Raw genomic sequence first — 24,790 nt, forward strand, 5'->3', positions numbered from 1 at the left:
TGATAGCTTGACACCTGCTGATGAGTAAGGTGGAAGGAAACTTCCCAAAACAAATTTTTGCTTTTCAATAAAAGGCAATTGCCAGACATTCTTTTAAGGAGTGTTAATCTCATCACATGGAAAAGGATAATGATACGGCAGCTTAAACTCAGCCTTCATGATCATCTCTCAGTTGGAGTTGAGTGTCACTCTGGATTGCAGCAAACGTGTCTCCGTTCAGAGTTGCACCTACTGTGTGTTTACATGCTGGTAAACTTGCGTGCATGCACTTTGTGAGTCGGGCAAATGGAGCTGCCAAGTCCGCATGCTTTTTTTCTCCATTTGTTCCCACCAGCTCTGCCATTCAGTGATCTGCCTCAGTCACTCTGCTCACATCAGGGTGAAAGCCTGTTCTCTGTCCTCCTTTACCCATTTGGGATGTACTTCACTTGGGCTTTTGTAGTATTCACAGGCATGTTTATGCCCCATAATTTTTCTTCCTTTTTTAATTTTCTTTGTGACTAGTGTTTGGAAGGAGCCAGGAGAACTGATGCTATTAAAACAACATCAGTTCTATCACCAACAAGATAAATGAGCAACCTGGATAAGCTCTGGGCGATGAAAGCCAGGCACACAGCTCTAGTCTACGTCCCCAAATCGCCTTTGATTCATATGTCACGATGGTAACGATGCCCCAGGTCTATGGCCGCTCTGGTGCCCTCTGGTGGGAGGAGGGCATATTGATCATTCTGTACATGGTTTCTGCTGTTATGGAAAAAAGAGAAACACACACTTCCACGCCACACACGCATTTCTATGTTTTGTTATGGACTGGTGGGTTGAATCAGACACTTCAAAGAAAGACTCATTTCTAAAGCATCCTTTTGTTTTCTGAAATTGACCTCACATGACAATGATATGTGAATCACCCCAACCTTTGACTGCATTTAATGGTGATGACTCCTAGAGATATGCCTACTACTCTTTCCACTGACTTACTTCTGTTTCCACTGACTTACTCCCTAAGGATTTTTCATTTCTTCTGTTCAACAGAACTTTTCTTCCTGTCTAAGTTTTTTTCTGATTGATTTATTTTTGTGGTGTGTACATTTGGGCTGTTGAGTCTCTGGATCTCCACATGTGGTTGGAAGTGGGAATGAGGTATTGGAGGTAGTTTGTACATCAAGGTCCTGTCTCCTAATGAAAAAGTAAAAATGCAAAACCTAATGGCTTATGAGGTGCAAGTTCCCACGCATCCCCAACCCCCACCCCTGCCTCACAAAGGAATGCCAACCTCTCCCCACCCTCATTACCCATCCCACCCCAACCCCTACAGTTCTGCAACCACAGCTGTGGCAGCTGGAGCGATCCTCACCTAGTCTCCTGAATGCACTCTGGGACTTCTGTCACCCTGATGTATAATCACAAAACTTCCCTGTTGAAGTGATGGCACTTGCTCCTGCAAGTGTGTGTGTCCTTTTCCGTTTAATCCGAGTGCTTCTGGCAAAATCAGTAATTTGATAAAGTGGACTTGAAGTGACAAGAATGACAGAGGTGCCAAAATAATAAGTCAACCTGCCTCTGAAGAGGCTGCCCCCTGGTCCCGGGTGAGCTTTCACAGATCCTGAGTGCTCTGAAGGAAAACCAGCACATTTTCTCTAAAGCTCCGTTTCCTTTAGTCAAGGAAGCTCATCATCCTGTCTCTAGGACTTGGTGGCTTCCCGAGAAAAACTTTCTTTTCCCTGTTTTTAATATTTCTCTCACCTTCCTTCCTGTCTGCCTCTGGATATATGTGCGTGTTCACAGATACACTTTTGTCCATCTAACTGTTAAGTATCCTCTTGATAAACAAACTTTAGGAAACACAAGTTCTCAAGTTTTCTGTCAAGTCTTTCTGTCAATAGTCTCTTTGCTGTCCCCCTCCAATGTCACACCTTGTCCCATAAGTAAGACCATGTACCCGGAGATTAATCATTTTCTTCTGGAGTCTAGACCAGATTTAATGATGGGGAATGAACAGTGAATTTCAAGAGCTGAACAGAGCCCTCGTCTTCATAAAGAAAATCACTCTTCTTGGTCAGCACACAGTCTGGGTTTGTTCTGAGACTGTTGACAGAATAAGAGAACTTTCCTTTCCTTCACATTCTCCATTTTCCTTTATTCTAGATGCCTATTTTTTTATTGGCAGACAGAAAGCTAATTGTGTTTGGAGAATTTCTCCTGGCTGTTTATGGAGAAATCCATGGTACATACTGGAATGTGGCTTTGTCTTACATGTCTTTCTTGCTTCCAAGACCACGGATTAGCAGAGCCCCTGGGAGTGGAGCTGTGCTTGGATGGCTTGCTGGCCACTTCTTGGCAGCACTCAGAGGATGTCACAGGGAGATATGAACGGATGGCCATGTTTTACGCCCTTCAGTGGGAAGTAGCAGCACAGGTAGTTTCCTTGTGCAAGTGAATGCCCAGAGCTAATGCAGATTTAGCAGAGGTGACAGGAGGTAACCCACCACTCAGAATGGCTGTAAGGCCTTGCAAAACCACGTGCATTTGACATTTACAAGACCCGTGTTTCTGGTGGGAAACAGAGGCATTTAAATTCATTTTTATTTGTGGTGAAGAATCCATCTGAATTTCAATACTATTATGAAGACTGCAATTCAGGTGATGAGAGGAGAGGCTGACGGATCAGTCAGGGGGAGAATCTGTCAGGAGCAGATGAGAGCCCATTTGTCAAAGGCTGTAAACACAAACAGGCTTCCTCTTCTCACTTTCCGCCCAGCCTGGTGCAGCTAAACAGTTTCAGATCTGCTATGAAATTGCACAGAAGTGGTTTGAATGGTTTTTAAAGTTGTGGTGACTTTTAGATTGGGGCTGATTGAAGCTGATTGTGATTGGGAGGTAGACATGATTGTGCCTTGGTTCACACTGAGAGAGTCCTGAACGTTTTCTGTTACAGTACTTACTCTAGACCAGGTGTCCCCTGTATCTCCAGATGCAGCAGCTCTGTGTGGCAGGTACCAGCATAATCCCCATTACGCAGGTGCAAGAGGCAGGCACTCAGAGAGGCAGAGTGACTTACCCAACCAAGATCACTCAAGTTGCATCAAAGGTCAGGAATTGAACTCAGAGATTTTTCCTTCCGAGGCTTTGCTCTCAGCACTAATGCTATACTGCACTGCCTTACACACAGACACGGAGCATTAGATTTGTACAATATGAGAAGTGTCCTTTCCAATGGAAGAACTTACATTTAAACTGGTATCCTTACCTGTTGCCAAGCAAATAATCTGGTTTTCAACTTGGGACAGCCTTCACCCCAATGTTTTGGCTCTTGCTGGCTCCCAGTAAGCTTGATCATGGCATTGTCCCTCCTGACCCTCTGCTGAGCCACTCGCACATGGTTGTGGGATGGCAGCTTCTCCGGTCTTGAAGATGAGAGACAGTGGCATCAGAGTACAGTCTGGCGTCAGTTTCCTAAAGCCCCGGTTCGGTTCCTAGCCTTCGTGTTCCCAGAAGGGTATAATGCAATGATTAGACATTCCATGCTCAAAACAATGGAGTCAACATAATGCATCAGTTAAAACCGTAGGCTTTGGATCCAGAAAGTCCTGGGTTTTTATCCTGCTTGTCCCACTTAGCAGCTCTGTGACCTGGAGCTTTCTTACCTTCTTTCAGTCTCCATTGGCCTATCTGTGAATTGGAGATAATCCACTTGAAAAGCTGACTTGAGGAATTGGCAGGACTGCAAAATAGTGCAGGTAATGAGCAGCATAAACTAAGAACTCAACCAATGGTAGCTGCTTTTTTTGCTTGTTTCTGCTAGTGTCCACACCCACAGGCATCCCGTGGCATTTACAGTTAAATTCTTTTAAAAAGAAAGTGCTATGGGGGTTCAGAGAAATGGGCCCCCAATGGGGCCCAGGAGGCTTCAGGAATATTTTGGAGAGGAAGAGATGATTGGCGTATGTCAGGAAACAACACACTCCCTCTGTGCCAGGCCAGGGCTGAAATCCTTGGTTGGTGAGGAGAGGAAACGGATGACTGCAGGGCAATGGCAGTGGCGGGGGCAGCAGCAAACCCAAGGGCAATGGCTCCTTTGTAGGGGCTCGTGTTCTGCTGCCTTTGCCATGTGGAACATGGTTCAGCGTCACCACTTTCTAAATAGATCTGAGGGTCTGGTTTTTAATGTAAAACCACTGGTGTTTAAAACACACTATAAACCTCTCCTCTGGCCATCCCCACACTATTGTCTATGTCTGTGGGTTGTACATATATGTTCCTTGACTATTCCCTGTCCAGAGGGAAAGGGTGGGGTTTGGATGGAAGTGGGCAAAGGGGAGACATTTGTAATAGGATCAACAATAAAAATAAAGTTAAAAATATAAAGATAAAAAATAAACATAAAACACTGTATGAACCAAATGAAACTCATATACAGAAGAGGTCTGTAGACTTACAAGTCTTGTGACCGAAAAAATAAGTCTCTATGGATTAGGAAAAGGTCCTCTGTGCCCCATTCCAGGGGCGGTGTGTATGGAAGGACCTCCCAGCAGAGGGAACATCAGGGGCAGATGCACAGAAACGTGTGTGTTTATGGCAGATTAAGACACCGGACAATGCTACCATAGTGTGATGTGTTTAGGGTAGATTGAGATCTAGTGTGCATATCCTGAGCAGTCCCATGGAAGACAGGGAGGGGAGCAGGAGAAGACGTGAAGGGCAGTGTTTGTCATGCCAACGGAATGGGGCTTTGCATCAAACACCCTACCCAGTCGAAGTGGACAATAAGGAAGGGCAGGTCTTTGCTGGATGGAACCAGATTTGTATGGAACCAAGGAGATGAAACTGTGTGGCTAACTCAGCCAAAGAGAGAGTCGTGAGGAAAGAAAGACTGGGGACAGACCACAGAGGGGGAGCCAGAGGCTGGCCTTGGTCAAGTACAAGAGTGAGGAAGAAGGCTGTGGCTGCAACGAGGTGAAGTCAGCCAGGACTCTGAGAAATAGTGGGGATGTATTGCCAGCCAGGTGTCCCCCGTTTAAGATGTGTGATGGAAGAGGACCATGTTTGCCTGCAGGCCAGCATTGCCCAAGTGTGAGAATCAGATGTCAGATGACAAATGAGGGAGCTTCGGGTGGCTCATGGACATGGCATCAAATCGCTCAGTGAAGAAGTGAAGTCATTCTCTTGTCAATTATTTTAAGGCCTGGGATTATATCAAGGAGAAGTAATTTGGAATTCTGTCTATTTAACAAACCCAAGGTCTCAAACATTTGCTAATCTACCTTTTTCACCAAGTGAACCAGAACTCTTGACAGGTAATTCTAATATTCAGGTATAATTTAATGACATTGTTTTATTTTTGACTAGGGTTATATTCTACAAATGACAAAGGATACTTCTCTTCCCATTGACCTCAGTAAACTATTTCCTTTTTAAAAAAATTCTACTCAAGATTTACTTCTATAATTTATAATTTTGTTCTATCAAGAACAAAAGACCTGAGTTAATTTAATGAAAGTTGGATTGATATAGAAAATTGTATACATGGGTATCAAATAACTGGAATTTAAGAAACACTGTTTCTTGTAATGATGGGTTTGCAATCAGAAGAGAGATTTGGAGTTGCGCCTTGGGAAGTTTCAAACTCTGCTTGTCTGCAAGGGAGACAAGGATGGAATTGGGGTCTAGACCAGAGTGCAGACAAGAGGGTTTGAGTCTGAATGGAGCCACACAGAGGAAAGTTTGGGTTTGCAAGAGAGTGAATCAGCCGTATGCATGTGGTCTGGGGACTCTTCCATGGGTCCTGGACAACTCCACGCAGGAACATCTCAGAGACAGCTCCATTTAAGTATCTGAGTACAACGGATACCATGAGGAATACACGAGTTGATAAACACAGACAATAAGTTAATCTCCTGGATTTTAGAGGTTTGGCTGCCAGTGAGGTTGAAAATGAACACAAAGCTGTCACCAGAGTTGGTTTTCTATTAGTACTGCTCTCTTGCTGTGGGGATGGGAGTGGATTAGTCCTTTGGGCCCTGACGGGCCGAACAAAGACAGGGGAGAAGGTGCACTCCTTACTCAGAGTGACTCTCCCAGGGATGGGAAGCATTCATAGATGAGTGTCTTGTTAAAGACCAAAATGAGATCTTCAAGGCAGATGGGGCAAAGCCTATAGTGAGCGCCATTTGCTGAGACTCACAGCATTCATCTGGATATTGGGTTCCTTTTTTTTTGCTTCAAATATCCTTTGTTTAAGGCTGATTGTATGTATGCATTAAATGGGAAGACACTCCAAGATTCCCCACAGCTGTGGAATTGAAAATTTAAATGTCCCCAGTGAATGATATTTGAGCTGCAGTTGCAGGGGAAGTGAGGCACAGAGACGGAAGTCTTCAGGAAGCAGCATGGCATGCTTTGGGAACTGTATGGAGGTCTGTGGCCTGAGAGGAGGCTGGAAAGCAGGCCAGGGCCAAGCCACCTGAAGCCTAATAAGCAAGGGGAGCATTTTGTCCTTTATCGTGGAGTGAAATCTATTTTACATGGAATGTGATCTAACCCTGTGAAATAACCAGATGCCCACAGACAGTCCCATTGCCTCATGGTGTCTACCTGCTCATAGCTTATGCTTGGCTAGTAAGAATTCTGGCAGGTCACCCACATCTCCACTCCCTCTGGCCAAGGCGTGGGTCAGAGTCATTTAACACCAGCAAAGCCTTCATTTGTGTGGTTTGTCTATTTTGTTTGTGCCAAGAGACCACGTCTCTTGCAAAATCCTCAGAACTGTGAACCTTTTTGAGGTTATTAACCATCATTTCTATTGGCAGGCATCCATTCCAAGTGAATCACAGCCACTCGTCAATCTGTGGTTTGGCTGCGTTCAGGGCAGCAGCTCACTCTCCAGCCAAAGAATGGCACCGCTGGGCACCAGCAAAGCAACTAAGGTTCACAGACTTGCCTCAGCTCCTTTGCTCAGGAGGGATTTGTGGCTGAGATCTTGCTGAGGTCTGGTGTGCACACCACAAAGAGAGCCCTGCTTTCTGCTAGGACGCAGAACACCATGAGAGAGAGAGAGAGAGCTGCACATGTGGCCACCCATGGCCAGACTCAACATTATTTCTACTTGGCCAAGAGTGGAGGTGATATATCCCAGTGTTTAGACTCATGTTTGGAGCTTCTGGTAGGAGGGGAGAGACGTTAGTTGTGCAAAGGAGCACCCCCAACAAACTGGTTGCTGCCAAGAACTTCTCAGCGCTTTTGCTCACTTCTGTGATATGTAATTTAATTTCAAAAGACAGTGTAGCAGGCCTGCATTTGAATCTGGGCTCTGCCCTCTGTAAGTTGAGAGATCTTGGGAGACTCACACTAGCTTTCTGATTCACAGCCACACATAGGTGAATGGGGGCAGATAACACATGCCAAGTGTATTTTGTGGGCTGTATTGGTTAGGGAATCTTCAGTAGCATAATAGAAAACCAAGCCAAACCAGCTATAAGACAGAGAGAAAAAGACAGCAATTGAATCTAATGATAGTAAAATTGGTGTGCCTTCTGGTTCTGTGGGATCCTGGTTTTTAAATGCTAATGAGATGATATAGTGACCACTAGATACAGGCTTCAGTTCTACCTGTAGAAAGAGAGAACTTCTTTTCCAATAGTTTTGGCACCTTCCTGGGGATGACCTTACTGGCTCAGCCCACGCCACTCAGCTGTGGAGAGCCGTCCTCTGTCCCTCTGTCTGCCTTCCCCCACAACCAGAAGCAGGATGGGCCCCAGCCAAACAATTTAAATGGACTAAAACCATGGACCCTAGAGGGAACTTTAATGGATTGTTTTGACCGGAGAGAAAATGGTCAATAATAATTGCAACCAGCATGCAGTGAGCACTTACGATATGCCCAGCCCTGCTTTTAGCACTTTATGTGCATTCAATCATTGAGTCCTTATACAGATCCTTTAAGTTACATACCGTATCTATCCTTATTTTATAGATAAGAAAACCCAGGGTGAGATAAGTTAACTAATGACCCTGAGATCACCTGGGTAGTAAGTGCAGGATGGCATTCAGGCCCAGGTGCTCTGCCCGTGAGTCTTCACCACCAAGCTGTGCCGCTTCTGCCAAAAATGATGCTCAGGAGAAAGCAGTAAGTGGCCTTTGAATGCTCCCCAGGCTCAGTGCCTGGCACACAAGTAAAAGATAGTTCAATTTATGAAAATTCTTGTTACAAAGCCCCCAGTGGGACATAGATAAGCTAAGCCATGGCAAAGTGGCCTTCTGCAATGTGTCTCTGCATTTAATTGCCTCTTAATCACTCATTCTAGGGTGTTATGTGGGGGTCCTCAATGGGTCTGCCCTTGGAAGATAAAAAGGCTCATGGTTCTAGTTGGTGCCTCACTGCTCTGCGTGACAGAGTTATTTTTGTAGCCCAGAGCTCCTTACTCCAGGATGGGTCTCTGCACTTGCCTTTTATGCTTTGTATTTTATATGCTATCTTTTTTATGAAACTTTGAAAATGAGATGATAGTCACACTTTCCTCTTTCATTTATTTTAGGAAAATTTGAAGGTGGCGGTAGGGTGGGGCATGGGGAAGGCACATAAAAACGGGCAAAGCTTCCGAAATGGATGTGGTGTGGAGTTAAATTATCCTCTGATGGAGATGAGGGGTGCTGGGCACATTCAGCAGTGCTGTTGGCAAAGATGTAACAGAGAGAGTTCAGTGAAGAGCTATTGAGGCAGATCAGGACATTTGTCTGACACACCCTCCCACCAGCCTTGAAGTTGGCTTTGGGAAGCTAGTCTAATAAATCACAGGTACAGCAGAGTGACTAAGGGCTTTAGCTCCGGATTCTCAAAGGCCCAGGTTTGAATCCCAGCTTGGCCGCTTCCTGGTTATTGAATCTCTCAGATGCTTAAGTTCTCATATAAAATGGAGAGAATGGGAGGGGATAATTTCTGGGGTCATGGTGCAGTTCAGCAAGCTAATATACTTCAGAGATTTAGCATCCTGGCTTGGCACAATAAATGCAAGCTGTCTTGTTATGGCATTCTTATATCTGCTGCCTTCCTTCTCTTCTTTAATTCTCGTTGCAGTTTCTTAGATCTTTGGTGGAGTCAAAGAAGTTACATCTAGGAACAGATAAGTCAGCAACAAAGTAATTAACAAAGCTGAAAGGAGATACCAGGTCTCCAGGGGGTTTTGTGTATCCTGCAGGTACTTATCAATCTGGGTGAAGGTGCACAGGGAAGGAGCTAAACATGTAAATCTGTGACCGGAAACAGCTTTAATCTCTGGTGTCAACGCAGATTGATAGTGGCTGCATAGAATGCTGTGTTAATGAGGAGTCGAACATGTGGGTTCTACTAGAAAGTGTGCGTGATTGATTCGTGATGCCTGCCAAGGGTGAAGGAGGGGGAGTTACAGTGAGTGCTCCAGGAATAGGTTGTTTCTAGCAGAGGATCTGGCAACTGATGAGTGAAACAAACTCCAAATTCTCTGTATTTAAGCCCAAAGACGAAGAGGAGATAGACACTTTATGTTTCTGTTACATTCACTGCGTGGTCTGTACCTTTAGGCACACCTGTTTCTCTTATTATGTGACAGATTTGTGTCTATCAAGGCACTGGTATGTTTATAGATAGTGCATGACTTGGAAGCAATTTAGCACATAACAGCCTTATATCAGGCCTGTGTAACACACTTTCCAGGGCCCTTGAGAGGTCTACTTTGTTGAGTACATTTTAGTGATAATTTACCTGACTGCAACCTCAGATAGGTAAGGTTGTATTTTTGATACATTAATTTTATCTTATTTTTATTATATTTTAATGCTCAATTGAGGATATGTTTCGTGGTTTTAGAGAGAGAGAAAGGGGGAGAGAGAGAGTGAGATGTGAGAGAGAAAACTCGATCAGTTGCTTCCTATACACACCCTGACCAGGGACCAAATGTGCAGCGTTCTGATACCCAGGACAACACCCCAACCGACTGAGCCACCTGGCCAGGGTTAATATCTTAATTTTAAAAGTGTGATTTATTCATAATGATATTTGCTGTCTCTCTGCACTTATCTATTAATTGGGACTAAATTGCTTATATTTTAATACCATTAATTATAGCTATTATTTTTATCTGTCATATATTGTACTTAAAAGAAGCAAGTAAATTCTTTTTGTGCAATTTTTAGTGATACTTCTTTCTTTAAACTCTGAATTAAAATGCATTTAGAAAATGTTTAATTAAGTGCAGAGCTAGTTTTCTAGGCAAGTTCTGTCACCTTTTCTTCTAAAAAACAAAATTGGCCATCAGTTCTCTTTATAATGAGTGGAGTAAGCGTTAATTATTTTTTTTCTCTCCAGTTGGTGTATTTTATTATCCTACTTCTTGATATGTGCTGGGCAACTTTATGCTTTAGATAGAAAGCAGGCCCTGTCCAAATGTGATTTATGTGGTCCCAGCACTTTTGCACAGTTCAGCTGAAATTTTCTTCGTGTTGATCAAGGTCAGAAAACCCAGGGATTACGCCATCCATCTCAGCAGCTAGACGCTGAAGTAATTTTTGATGGAACTTGATGCAACAGCAGCAGAATGTCAGGATGGGTGGAGACAACATGCACACATGTATGTGCAAACACACTGTGTGCACACACATGTGTCCATGCAAACACACACACTTGCCCATGCGCACTTTATACTGAGTTGTGTTTTACTAGAGCTATTTTTTCCAATGGTAGGTTAGAATTTGTTTTTGCATGAAGTCATCAAAAATGTAGTATCTTTTACTGTGGCTGCTGCAAACTAAAAGCTATCAGAATCTTCTGTCAGAGCAGAAATTTTTCATATGTTTTTTTATAACCAAAATGTTTTCTGGGGTGGATTGGAGGGCAGATTCTTGAGAACAGAAAAGATCTCAAGCTGAAGATGTTCTGGCTTTTGGTGCAGGGAGAAAGTGTAGGGAAGCAAATGCATCATGATTCTGCTAGCAGGACTGACTTGGCCAATCCATGACTCATCCAGGGAGGGACGCAGTTTCTCTCAGTCATCTGAGCCCGTTAAGTATTGGTTCCTGTGGTACACAGACAAGCAAGTCCAAGAACTCATTGAAAACTTTGAAGCGCATCTCTGTATCCCCTGAAAATAATACCCTAACTGGCAACAATGAAAATCTATATAGTTTTTTAAATTTGATCTCTTCAGGTTGAGTTTTTCTGTTTACCCAATTCATCAGGTCACACATTGCCAAATATTAATTTTGTCCCTATGATAGGAATGTTTTCATAGGAAAATCAAAAAAGCCTGAGAGTGATCACTAAGGAGCTAACCAAAAATTCATGCAAAAGAAACCACGTATTGTGGAGTCCAATGCATGGTGAACACCTGTCCTCGAGAGCTGTACAAATATGCAAATTAAAGCCACTGCGAGGTACTCATTTCTACCAACTAAATTAGCCACATTAACATAAAATGAGGCTATCACCTCTTCCATACTGGTTAGGTTGCCGTGGATCTGGCTTCTACATTTTTTTTTACTGGTTTCGTTGCAATTTAGTGAAAATCAGTTAAAAACCAGGGTCCCCATATCTATGAACATCTATGCAGATATTTATTCCTTTGATAGAAATCTTAAGCCTATAAATTATTATGAATTTTTCTTATAAATATATTTTGTTTTAAATGAAACAAAAAGTCATGTAAACAGAAATACTTTTGTTCCTTTATTTGTAATGTCAAAAGATTGACAATAACCTACATGCTTAATCTTAAGGGAATGACTTATTAAATTGAGTACAGATCACAGTGGATTGTTACATGGTTGTTAAAAATGATTGATGGGTTGTGTAAGAGGTCTAAAGACTAAACATGGACATAATGCTGAATAAAAATACATCCTATAAGGATGCATGTGCTTCTGATTATGATCATGCACAAAACTTGCATTAGAAAAGAAATATTTATTTTTTAATATTCAAACATAATTTCATTAATTTATGATTTGAGAATTAGAAAGCAAATCATGCTGATGGTTAATTTTATGTGTCGAGTTGACTGGCCAAGGGATGCCCAGGTCACACCTTACTCATTCGTGTGTCAATGAGGGCATTTCCAGGTGAGATCAGCACTTGGATCAGTGGACTCAGTAAAGTAGATTGCTCTGTCCAATGTAATGGGCACCATTCTACCCGTAGAAGATGTGAATAGAACAAAGGCAGAAGATTCAGGTATTGTGCTCTTTTTTTCTGCCTAAGGCAGAGAAGAGGCTAAGGGTGAATGCAAGGACAGAAATTTATGGTCCATCCCAGAGATGAGGTATTTATATTTACATAAAAGGCCAACACACAACTCTGGACAGAGAGTGATAATAGCCAAGTCAGTGATGGAGGTAACACTAGCTACAGAATTTAGAGGAGAAATAAGAAGTTACTGGAGAAGGTCCATAGCAGGTGGGCCCTGAAAGATGAGCCCAGCTAGAAGGTATCTGCCTAGATAGAGTACAAAGGAAAGGGGATCTAGAAAGGGAGAAACAATGAACAGAATTCCTTCCTTTAGAAACATATGAAGGAAAAAGTATTTTAGAATTTTTTTAGGAAAGAAGTGAGAAATTCAGATCTTCTATGTTTGTAATAGAAATGCAACTCAAATTAGCTTAAGCTAAAACTGTAATTGATTAACTTTATATAATGGGTTGAATAATAACCTTCCAAAGGGTATATTGAAAATGCCAACCTCCAGTATCTGTGGACATGGCCTTATTTGGAAACGGGGTCTTTGTAGATGTAATCAAGTTAAGATGAGGTCATACTGGATTGGGGGTGAGGGGGCACTAATCCAGTGACTGGTGTCTTTATAAAAGAAAGGAGAGGAAGATTCAGATGTGTAGATACAGAAAATAGAGGCAGCGAGGAGACAGGGGCAAAGGTAAGAGCAATGGAACCATAAGCCAAAGAAAGCCAAGGGTTACTCGAAGCTCTGAGAAGATGGGAGAGACAAGGAGGGATTCTTCCCTAGAGCCTTCAGAGGGAACATAGGTCTGCTGACACCTTGATTTCCTACTTCTAAGTCTCCATAACTGGGAGAAAATATATTTTTGCTGTTTGAAGCCACCCAGGTTGTAGTGATTTGTTACAGCAGCCCTAGGAACCAATGCACTCCCACATCTGAAAATCCAGGGCTACTGGCTTCAGGCTTGACTAGATCCAGGCACTCCTAACATGTCATCAGGACTATGCCTGTCTCCATCTTCGGGTTCTCTTATCGTGGATTTGACTCAATTTCAGGTAGGCTCTTCCCAAGTGAAGCAAAATGGCTCTAAAGATCAATTCCAGACTTACTTTTGACCCATTTAGTGACACAGCCCTAGGCTTGGTCAGGCTTGGGTCCTGTGTCCATTGCTGAACCAGCTCCTGACACTGTAGGTATGGGATGCTGTCTGTGGCCAGGCCTGTGTGCCATGTGCATCCCTGGAACTTGGGAGAAGTGTTAGCTCCACATGAATTCTAAGGGAAATAAGAGGAGAGAGGTCTCCAAGAAAACTGATGAGAGGCAAGGATGGCCTCCTCAGAAGTAGATGAAAGGATGTTGCACAGGAGAAAACACACACATATTCACACAAGTACACACATACCGCATGCACTTGTGCACACACAGTGCCTTCTTTAGGTTGCCTGGATCAGATGTAGAGAGCCCTGAGTGCAGGCAGGAAGGTTATGCAGGTAGGCTTAAGAACAGTGGCCTCCGAGGTGAGAACCGTAGTTACCGAAAGTTCCGAGGAAGGCCTGCCATGATCTGAAAGATTTGGGGAAGAAGGTGAAGTGGAGACAGAATCCAGTCACACTGGCCTACAAATCTGGGAAGTCCTGAGCCCTTCCCATTCACAGCTGTAGCACTTCTCCAGCTGGCTCCTGGCCCCAGGTAAACTCTCAACAGTAAATAAAGAGGTCAGAGCAGCCCAGAGGGAAAGTGTAAGGGCCTGACCTCGACCCTTGCCCTTGGGGGAAAAAAAGCACCCAGACACTCTCCAGATACCCTGTTTTCCTGCCCAGAACCAGAAGAGCGAAAGGCTTCAAAAAGAGTAACAACTATTTTCAAGTACTAATATTTTCTATGTATAAGACCAGTGCTAAGTGCTTTATAAGCATGATTCGTATAATCTACATGCCTGCCTAAAAAGTAGATAGCTTTTGTCAGACGATGAAATGGAATTCCAGAAGTATTAAATGAATGTTCCAAACTCACACAATGAGTAGGTAGCAAGGCTAGGATGACAGCTGAGGTTTGCCTAACCCAAAGACCACTCATTTTCAGCTACTCCCAGCTGCTGCATAACTCAGGGCAACCAACACACTCACAGTGTTTACGGCCCTGTTGTAACATTCGACCTGTACGAGTACGCATGAAAACACAGATGTATGTAACTTAAGTGCCTTTATTTTGTTACTATAAGTTCAAAACAGACTTACTGCCCTGAAAGGCAACCTATATTAAAAGATCCAAAAAAGAAGGCTTTAAATATCCAGCATAAATTAAATGCTTCATATAAAAAATATCAGGGAACTGGAATAAATAAAAATTAAGCCCAGAAGCAGAGTAATGACCCAGTGGTTCATTACAGCCTTACGCTTTCAATCAAAGATAGAATTTCATTAAAAGTACATTTTTGATTAGGGAAGAAGTTTGGACTGCTCCAAAATTGGATTGCTTTATCCACACTCATATGAGCTGTGAAATCTGTCCCCTCTTTTTTTAACTTTAAAGACAGTGAGCTATTTATCTTCTGACATCATTGTCAGGTTATTAATATCGAGGAGGACTGAACAGAGATAGGAAAGCTTTTAAAATATCTACCAGCAAGTTTTACTTCATAAAATTAAAGGACCTATTTTCATAGTCTGTTGCAACTTTAGGGAATGATTTTTATATGTTATTTACTTTTAGGTTGGATGTTATTTGACTGATCATCCATAAGGAGCCACAGAGAGTATCTAACCTTGCCCTAACCCACTAGACATCTCCCATCTAGCCCCATAGAAATAGACTGTAATCTGCACACATAATGTTACATGTTGAAGTAGCCACAATGAAGAGATAAAAGAAACAGATGCAATTAATTTTAATAATATATTTTACTTAACCTAGATGCCCATTGTCACTTTAACATATAATCAATATAAATTTTGAAGATATATATATATTATATACTTAACACCTATGTACTGAGTCTTCAATATGTGGTGTCTCTTTCACACTTGCAGGATATCTCAATCTGGGCAATTTGAGCACTCAGTTTTGAGTGCTGAATAGCCACAGGTGGCTTCAATATGGGGTAACACAGGTTTGAGGCAATCCTGTCTTTTAAAAGAGAAACCAAGGATCTGAGAGATCTCTTTGGAGGGTTTCCAATAACAAAAGTGTTTCCATTTTGAGAAAGGGTTGTGTACCAGATTTTCTCTTGATGGTGTGCATTTGGGAAACGACACTTCTGAGACGGAAGGTACGCTGAGCTGAGTGAGGTAGGAACCCTTGAAGCCCTGTGTATCTCAGTATGGAGTTTCTGACCCATAGATTTCAAGAAATACTGACATCTTCCCCCACTTAAGGCTTTCCAAGTAAATCACTGATGTGAATAGTTGATAAAGTTTGTTATGTAGTTCATACAGGACACTGGAGAGATTGGTGGTTTATATAGTGTTTCCAAGTGTTTATACCTTGTATTCCACCATTCTCAGATGAAGTCATTTTGAGTGGTGCATGGATTAGTTATTTAATATAATGGAATCATAAAGTGAGAATATAATTTCCTTTTCAAACCCATTTTAGTTTTTTGAATGTCAAAGAGAACATCTTTCTGTCTTACTATTATGTCTCTAACACCTTTATAACCCTTACTAATTTTTTTCAATAGAGAGAGGGCTTTCAGCAAACAAAATATTCAGCCAGAATTTAACAGCTGAGAAACATTGCTGTTTTCAACCCATTTAGTGTGATAGTCTCTATCTATTTATGGCAAATTAGACAGGTTTTCAGTTTTGGCAGTGATATAAAATAGTGTTTTAAATTTTATTGAAGCATAAAAGAATCACTTTAAAGAGTACTAATAACTTGATAATTGCAAAGGTGACCTGTGTACAATACAAAAACAGTGAAGTTGATGAGCAAATAAACTGAAGTTTGGATAATGTTCACTTTGTACCGATGATGCAAAGGCGAAGTTTGTTAGTTCTGGACGTCAACTGCACTGCTTCGTTTCTGGGGCTCAGTTTCCCTTTCTAGCCCTTCCACAAATGATGCTTCCTGGTCATCAGGGACCTGTGGATACAGCACTTGAAATCCTTTGCTACCAATGGGGAGGCATTTACAATGGTACCTCTCCCTTCCAGGAAGTGGCCTCTGTATCTTTTTATGCTAAGTACTCATGGATTGGAAAGGAAGGAATGTATTTTGAGGATTTTCTTTGCTTAAAAGTTTGAAATGCTTATGCAGAGTGGACTCAGATGAGTCCTGACTAACCATCTAAGAGGACCCCAGAGCTCCGTGTGAGGAAAAAGTCTTTTACAAATATATGCAGCTTCTTTCATTTCCTTTCTGCTTTTGAGTTCTATTTGTTAATAGCTAACTCATCAGAGAGAGAGGTTAAACAAATACTGGAACTTCCTTCATAAAACCACAGTTTTCAGCAGTTTGTTTTCTTTCATATTTGATTGAGATTTACTTCATGCTTTCCTGGGGTTTATTAAATCAGTATTGTTGTTTGCTTGAGAGTCAACACAGGGTGAGTGATTCAACATTTAGACTCTTGACTATGGTGGAATTCAACACAAGTTTGCTACTTCATTGCAATGTGGTCTTGAGAAAGTTAATTCTCTTCTCAGAACTTTATTTTTCTTCTCTGTAAAATGGGTTGAGAAGATAGGAGGGTAATTTAATTTAAAGAGGGTAGTGCTCAGTATGAGGCTGTATGTGTACTCAATACGTGGTAGAATTATCATTATTACTGCTAGTTTCATTCATTTCCTTGGCCTTCTAGAGGATAGTGTGACTTGGGTTTTATTCTAAAATAATTATATTTGGACTTTACCCTCTGATTGTACTTTTCTAATGTCAAAATCAAGTTGACCATTAGCAGGAGTACAGGTGATGTGTAACAAGAACGACTGCTGTGATTGTGGCTGAGATATGCGCTCAGTCTTGTAAGGCAGAGGGACTGGTAGGTGGCCACCTAACTTTGCAAGCTATTCATTCAGCAAACATCCCAAGCTTCTTAATCAAAACATTAATGAAGTGCCTTCTGCTGTTTCAGCTACCATGGTGAGCACAGGATTAAATCAATGCTTATACAAAAATCACAATATAAATGCAAATGGAGCTGCATAGTAATTGGGCCAGAGTAACTTTTGACATAGTTCATAGAAAACTTCACGTTTCTGTCCTAATCTCAGAGTAAGTAGAAGTCTATTTTTTATCTTGTCTTGGTGAAAAAAGTCTTTGCTTCCCATCTTGATAGCAAACTTTAATCAAACAATAATTTTTGCCCAGCAAACTGTGTTGAGAAGGACTCAGAGGTATAACCAGATTTAGCAGAAGTAGTTCTGTGAGGACTTTGTGACATATACAGTATTTTCATTTCCTGAAATAGTCATGTGAGAAAATAAATAACAAATTGTTAATTTAGCTCATTGGTTCAAGGCACAAAGAGGCAAAAACCACATAATCTCAATGCCTGTCCCCTCCACATGTTAACACAACCAAGTAATTTTACCAACAGATAGAGTCTTGATTTAATGTATTAAATGTTCAATTTTTATCTGATAATGTCAATGTCATAAATTACCTCTCACACATGTGAGACTCATGTATGTAAGGTGGAGATATTAGCTGTCCTTTCTACTTAACCAGGTTGTCTAGAAGATGAAGTGTACTATTTGGACAATCAATCCTGTAAACATTTGCTGAGTTCTCTGTGCTGTTCACCAGGATTGTGCTTGGAAAAAGTGAAGTGTGCTCCTTAACACAAGTGTTGATATTGCTATCTTTCCTTTTTTTAAAAAAATAACCTTTATCCTTCTTCCACATTTTGAGCTTATTACAGAAATATGTATGGTTTTCTGACTCAAAAATCTTTTCTATTACCTATTTTCTATTTCGTTTTCTCCAAAGAGCAAATCTAGAATTCTTGTAAAGTTACTCCTGGGATGTCATGAAATTCCTGTGCCTTGAGTATGGATTGTTTTGTATGTGAATTACACCATTTGTGCATTAGGACTAGGGTGATTAAAAAACAAAAATCAAAAACAGCAAATAACAACACAACAGAATCAGGGCTTTCTGCTTGTGTTTTCAGATATTGAAGCTCGGCCTTATGTATCTCCACAGGGAAAATCGAGCTTTCAGGTGCAGGTCCCCAAGCTTGCCACTAGAGGCATCCTTCACAGCTGTTTTCGGACTTTGCACCTGATTGCCCCTCTGTGTGGAATTACAGACTCGAAAAAAAAAAAAAGAAATGTATTACATAATGGTTACATTTTAAATGTATTTATCATTCATGTGTTTAATAATAATATTTTTAGAACAGGGCTTTTCAACTTTGGCATTATTTACATTTTGGACCAAATCACTCGTTGTTGTAGATGGGTGTTCTGTGCATTACAGGATGTTTAGCAGCATCTTGGGTGTCAACCCACTCAATTCCTATAGCATCCCCCTTTCCTCAAGTCGTGAGAGTTCAAAATGTCACTAGAAACTTGGACCAAATGTTTCCTGGAGGGCAAACTTGTCTCTGGCTGAGAATCACTAATGTATCATTTCACGATAAAGCATTTCAGGGTGAAATTCCTACAACTTATAAATGGTTTAACAAAAAACAAATAAAAAAAACATAAAATAAATGCAAAAATAGAAAGGGAGGAAAAGTGCCACAATCGGAAGAAAGAAAGGAAGAAAGAAAGGAAGGAAAAAAGAAAGAAAGATTAAAAGATTAAAAACGAATTATGAGAGCTTCGTGTCACAGACCGACAGGCCACATCAGGCCCAGTGAGGGTGCCCAGGCCCCACTCAGATGCCCTGGTCTAAACAGCAGGGTGTGTTGGCGCCATGACAGTTTTCAGCCTGAGAGGCTGCCTTTAGCAGAGGAATGGGCATAGGCAGACTCTACTTCAACTTAATAGTATTTAATGACAAAAGAGTTAACTAGTGAACGATTGTTTTTCACTGGACATTACCCAGGGAACATGTGTTAAAATTTTATGAAAACAAACAAACAAAGGGCTGGTAGGGTCTGTTCTAAATTCAACAAAACAGGGTGTAACAGTCAAAGTCAATGCTAAGGTTATTTTTGGAAAGCCTCTAAATCAGGGGTGTCAGACTTATTTTCACCTGGGGCCAAATCAGCCTCAAGGTTGCCTTCAAAGGGCTGAATGCAATTTCAAAATGGTATAAATGTAACTACTCCTCACAGGGTAGAAACGAGGTGCCAGGCCGGATAAAACAAGGTGGAGGGCTAGATTCGGCTACGGGCCTTGTGTTCACCACCTGTGCTCTAAATGACCATTGAGACATTTAAATATGACACTAGATATTAGATATCTGATTATAATTTGGAATTAAAGTTTATTTTCTACAGTTGGACAATGGAATTGTGGTACTAAAGGAGACTGTTCTTATTAAGGACATGAATGCTAAGATATTTGGGGGTGAAATATCTATAACTTACCTGCAAATAGTTTAGCAAAAAAAAGATCAATAGCTATAGACAGATAATATACACATGGATACATGTATGTACATGTGTGAACATATATGTGTGTACATGCGGATATATCTATACACACACGTGTGTGTGTGCCAGCTGCACAAACCAAGAGGATCACATCAGGTCTAAGGTGACATAAACCCTCAAGCCTGTACACCCGGGTGCAGGTACAGACGGGCATGAGGGGTGGTGAGGCTCAGGTAATGACCACCAGCTGGAGTTTCCTGGCCAGACACACCTGGGCTCTATCCTCCTGCCAGCAGGAAGTTGCCTCTTGATGGGTTTTGTAACTTGGAAGCCTCAGTAAAACGGCGACCATGCTCCTTCTTGTGTGAAAGGGTTGTAAGAAGGAACGAGGTAATATATGTGAAAGCATCTGTCATGTAGTAAGTAGGTGTCTGCTCAGACCTGTTCCCTTTTTCCTCCAGGTTACCTGGCCTTGTCCCAGTGTTGGGGGAGGTAATGAAGGGTACCCAATTGTGACCATCTCATCGTGGGCACTTTACACTTGCTACCATTTCTCTTGTCTGTGTGCTGTGTATTTGAACAGAGAGACGGTAATTGAATTCCCTATTGTTTCCAGGGCTTTAGCATGTTTGTAGAGTTCAGCCCTAAGATCTGATTTTAAACTCGCCTGCAAATGTCCCTGAGTAGTCTTCTGCACGGAACCTGTGGTTGCTGGTGTAGAGGCTCATGTGGCCAGAAGATGGCAGTGTACAACAAAGAAAAAGCTCCCCAGTGCTGGCCACTGTTTCAGTAATTAGCTAAAAGCAAGACAGGTAGGCATTTATATACTTTTTTGATTTTGTAATTTTCCTGAACAACCATTGAGGGCAGATGTTTTCATCCTTTCCCTCTGGCTTAAGTATCAGAGGAGAGAGAATATCAAGAAGCAATCAATTGCTGGCCAAGGCAACCCCCCTGACCTGAAGTCTTACAAACATCATCAGCTTGTGCCATCTTAGAAATTGCTGCAGGGGAAGGAAGGAGGTGTGGAGCTATCAATTACTTCTAGGGGTGGGGGGGGGGCCCTCTCTGTCCTTGAAAAGGAATCCAGCAGACTCTTTGGGTAAGATTAGGGGACAGTCGCCATGATCTGGAGCAGGTTTCTGTGTCAATGTCCCAGACGTTGATCTGGAACTGTAGAGAAAGAAATTAAGATTGGCTCAAATTTGTACACGGTGGCTAAGCCCCCTGTAATGAATTGCAATTAACTGGCCAGCAAAGTAATTGAAACGTGGTAGGCTGGGGGGAAAGAATTCCTTAAAGCATGAGTTCTCCTCTGCTTGTTCCCTTTGTTCTTTGAGTGAGAAAAGCTTAAGGTGAAGGGACCTGGTACGTTCTCAGTAAGTAGCAGAGTCATTTTATACATTTTCGGTTTGTACTTAGGCCAATCTTCTATTTGACCGGTGCAACTGGTAAGTTTAGTACCGTTTCACAGGGGAAGACAGTTGAGTCTCAGACACAGGGGGTAAATTGCCTTAAATTGCATGATGATGAAAAAAGTTACAGGTGAGGTTCCAACCTGGTCCCCTCGTCATTTCCTTTCCTATGCTGCCTCCTTCACGTATGGATAATGTAGGGACCTGTTTCTGATGATTACCTTGGCAATACGTGATCTTAATTCAATACTGATGGAGGGAGCACTTCAGGGTATTTTAATCATACTTTTTAAAATGAACCAAGCCTAAATATCATTCCTAGTTACAAAAATATAATATATGTGCATTGTAGAACTTTTAAAAATATAGAAAAGTACAAGAAAGGAAGTTAGTCTTGGCTAACACAGGACTAACAAACAAGTTTAACAGTTTGGTGCTTTTCTCTATCTGTCTTTTCCTAATCACCTGTAATTTTAACAAATAGCATTCACTCATTGTTGTGTCTGTGTTACATCATGAAACCATCTGCTTCCTAAATAAATATTTTTTCTAAAATACCACCATTTTAATGGGTTCCTCTTTTCTTTTGTTATATGAATATTCCCTAGTTTTAAAAAAAGGCTGTTCCTCTATTTTTGTACACTTAGGTTGGTTCCAGTGTGGGAGAAATAGGTTCTCTCTGGTGTTTGAAAAAAGATGTCACTTCTCAATAAGAATGTGCTTTGAAAACGTATCACATGCTGCACCCTGGGCTGTGCACGCCAGCTGCGTTATTTCATTCAAATCCCACAGCCACAGCGGTGGGTGTGATCACTCCCTGCACACAGTGAATGGGGAGAATGTGAGGAACGAATCCCTTCTGAACTGTCGAGCTGGTTCCCAGCCATTGCAGACCTGCTTTTCCAGCAGCCAGGGTGTTGCTCAGGTAGGTGTCAGGCCAGACTGAGTGGTGGCCAGGGGGCTTGCACCGCAGCCCCAGGGCTACTTTTCAAAGGGGACATTGCAGAATCACATCAGTTTACTGTGAGCCTCAGTCCCTCCCCTTTCACTCTGTAGATGCGTCTGGAAGCCCTACGGGCCATCTGGTTGCACAGAACTGAGAACACACCCGAGGACCACATGGCTCAGGCCTGCTTTGCTCAGGCCTCCCTTCCACCTGGACACAGCTTGTTTTTGCATAATTTAAGCACTACATGGTTTTGCCATTTAAGTTCTGTGAAATTGGTGTTCTCCCATCCATGAAATTATATACATCTTGGGAACATTTCCAGTTACTAAAGGGGTGAGCACACTCTTCAAAGGGGGTGAGACGACATGACTTGATAGAGCTTATCCTAAAGAGGGCCGCTGTCTCTTCTTGTCCTGCTGAGACACAAAGGCAGTTGTTTTCTTTTAAAAGTCTAAGGAAGCTAAAATGTGAGTGTAAGCTTCCTGTAATGTAGCCAGCAGCAGCTCAATCCTTTTTCCCCAGTCTTCTCCTTCATACCTTTTTCCTACGCACTCCTCACACATCAAGAGTCCCATGAAAATTATTGGTGATACAGAGTTCATGTTCTTCCTAAACATTCTCTAGACTGCTGTTACTCTCTTGTGTTGTGAGTGCCCATGACAATGATAAACAAGAAATGCTTTTGATTGGATAGTTTTATGTAACTGATTTATACTGTGTGTGCATGTGTGCAGATTCTGCTCATGATGATATGATTTTAAAATATTCATTATGTAAACATAAATAAATATTATATGATATCATGAAGAAACTTCACTAAATTCACTTCACAAATCTCTGAATTATTAACCTAGAAGAATGCCAGATATCAAGTTTCTAAAAGAATCACACTTATAGAAGAAAGACATTTCTGTGACTTGGGGCATTCACAGAAACCCACATTACAATTGACATTCCTTTGAATTCCTGGGTTAAAGTCAGGAGGTAATCTGTGTTCATCAGGATAGGCTAGTCTGCACTACAGTAACAGCATGCCTGGATATGTCAGAGGCTCACAAGTTGCAAATTTATTCTTTCCACACTAAGCCCAGTGCATATACGAGGGCTGTCCAGAAGGTACCCAGCCATGTAATTTGAAAAATGGAGACATTTATTGAAGATACAAGAAACATTGTACATAGGATAATGGGTACCTCAGTCCCCTTCAAAGTAGGCACCTTGGGACGTCACACAGTTCTTCCAATTGCCACCAGCTTCCCTGTTGTATTTTCCTGAATCTCATGGATGGTCTAAAAAATATTTCTTTTCAAATGTGATTTTAGTTTTGGGAAAAGCCAGAAGTTGGAGGGCACTAAATCTGGACTGTAAGTGTGGCTGAGTTACCTGGGTGATTTGATGTTTCACCAAAAAACTCTGGATGAGATGTGATGCATGAGCGGGTGTATTGTCATGACGAAGCTGCCAATTACCAGTTGCCCAAAACTGTGTCCTTCTGAATCATCTAAATTGTTTCTGCAGAGGAATGGTCAAGCTTAACACAAAATTTGATGCAGATTTGTTGCTCTACTTGCTCAGTCATTTTGAATGCAACAACCACACAGTACACACTCACTCAATGGCATCTACCACCCCCACTGACTAGTGCAGTGAAGTTGTCATCATTCATTTATGTGCGTTCCAGTCCATTTTCTTTGGCTGCCAGGTTATACTGATATTGTTCAAAGCATTCTCATTACTTTAACAATGGTTGCACTTTTTCTCAAGGAAGTTAGCTTCCAGTGGAAAATGCCAGTTCAGGGTGCTTCTATTTTATATAACTATACTTATGTCTTAAGTGAGTCTACAGGGTTGTAGCAACAGGGGGGAGGGAGGAGGAGAGAGCATCGAGAGTTCACACCTACTCTTTACTTATTTTAATGAAAATCTAGATTTATTAGATGTGGGTTACAGATAATGGTTTCCTTTACAAAAAGAAAAAATTTCGACTTTTTAAATGGTAACTTACACGCATGTATTTAAATACATTTTATTTAATGCACAAAATAATTTTACTATTATGTAAGAGAGAATTATCAGGGATGTATCTTTGGTAACAGTGCCCCAGCCTATTCATTGTAAGTGATATCAAAGGGTTTCTGTGGTTGATATCTTCCTGAATATAGACATATTCTCTGGGGACAGTTGTCATGAAAACTCTCTGAAAGTACTTCAGTGACATGTCCATCATTCACGTTCTGTTTGGTTCCTCATTGCAACTCCCACAACATGGAAATAAACAGAAAGCCCAGCTGTTTTATTTCTCTGTCTTCCTAGAGGGAGAGACTCACTGCACAGAGCTCCCGAGCAAGGGCAGTAAGCTGCATCTTGCATGGAGTGATTAGTTTCTGAGTGCTGTCTTTTTGTGTTGTGATTTTGAGTGTGTGCAAGTGTTTGTCAATTAAGAATCAGCAGCTCTGATGTGTGAGAGCTGACTGGTCCCCAGAGTGTGTGGACAAGCTGATAGAAAATTAGTTTTGGGTATTGATTATAAACATGTTAATCTTCTTCGGGTAATCTTTTGAAAATAAACCTTGCCTTATTTATTTATTAATATCTTCTTTTCTTCTCCCTGTAGGGAATTACCCATGACAAATAAAAATGCTCAGGAGGCATTCTTAGATTCGAGCCTCTAGCTTATGAGGATTTTAATACCTGTTATCTTACCCATGGCTTAAAACATGGTAATTCATCAGCAGTTTAC

At 41.5% G+C, this 24,790-nt stretch overlaps 1 protein-coding gene across 2 annotated transcripts in view; it reads left to right on the forward strand.

The window, feature by feature from the left end:
* The window catches only part of RBFOX1 (RNA binding fox-1 homolog 1), a 1,495,983-nt gene that overhangs the window by 573,891 nt on the left and 897,302 nt on the right, over positions 1–24,790 (forward strand). The gene's annotated exons all lie outside the window — the stretch shown is intronic.

The sequence above is a fragment of the Sturnira hondurensis genome, unplaced genomic scaffold, assembly GCF_014824575.4.
Source record: "Sturnira hondurensis isolate 20B ecotype Veracruz unplaced genomic scaffold, ASM1482457v3 Scaffold0020579, whole genome shotgun sequence".
NCBI classification, from domain to species: domain Eukaryota; kingdom Metazoa; phylum Chordata; class Mammalia; order Chiroptera; family Phyllostomidae; genus Sturnira; species Sturnira hondurensis.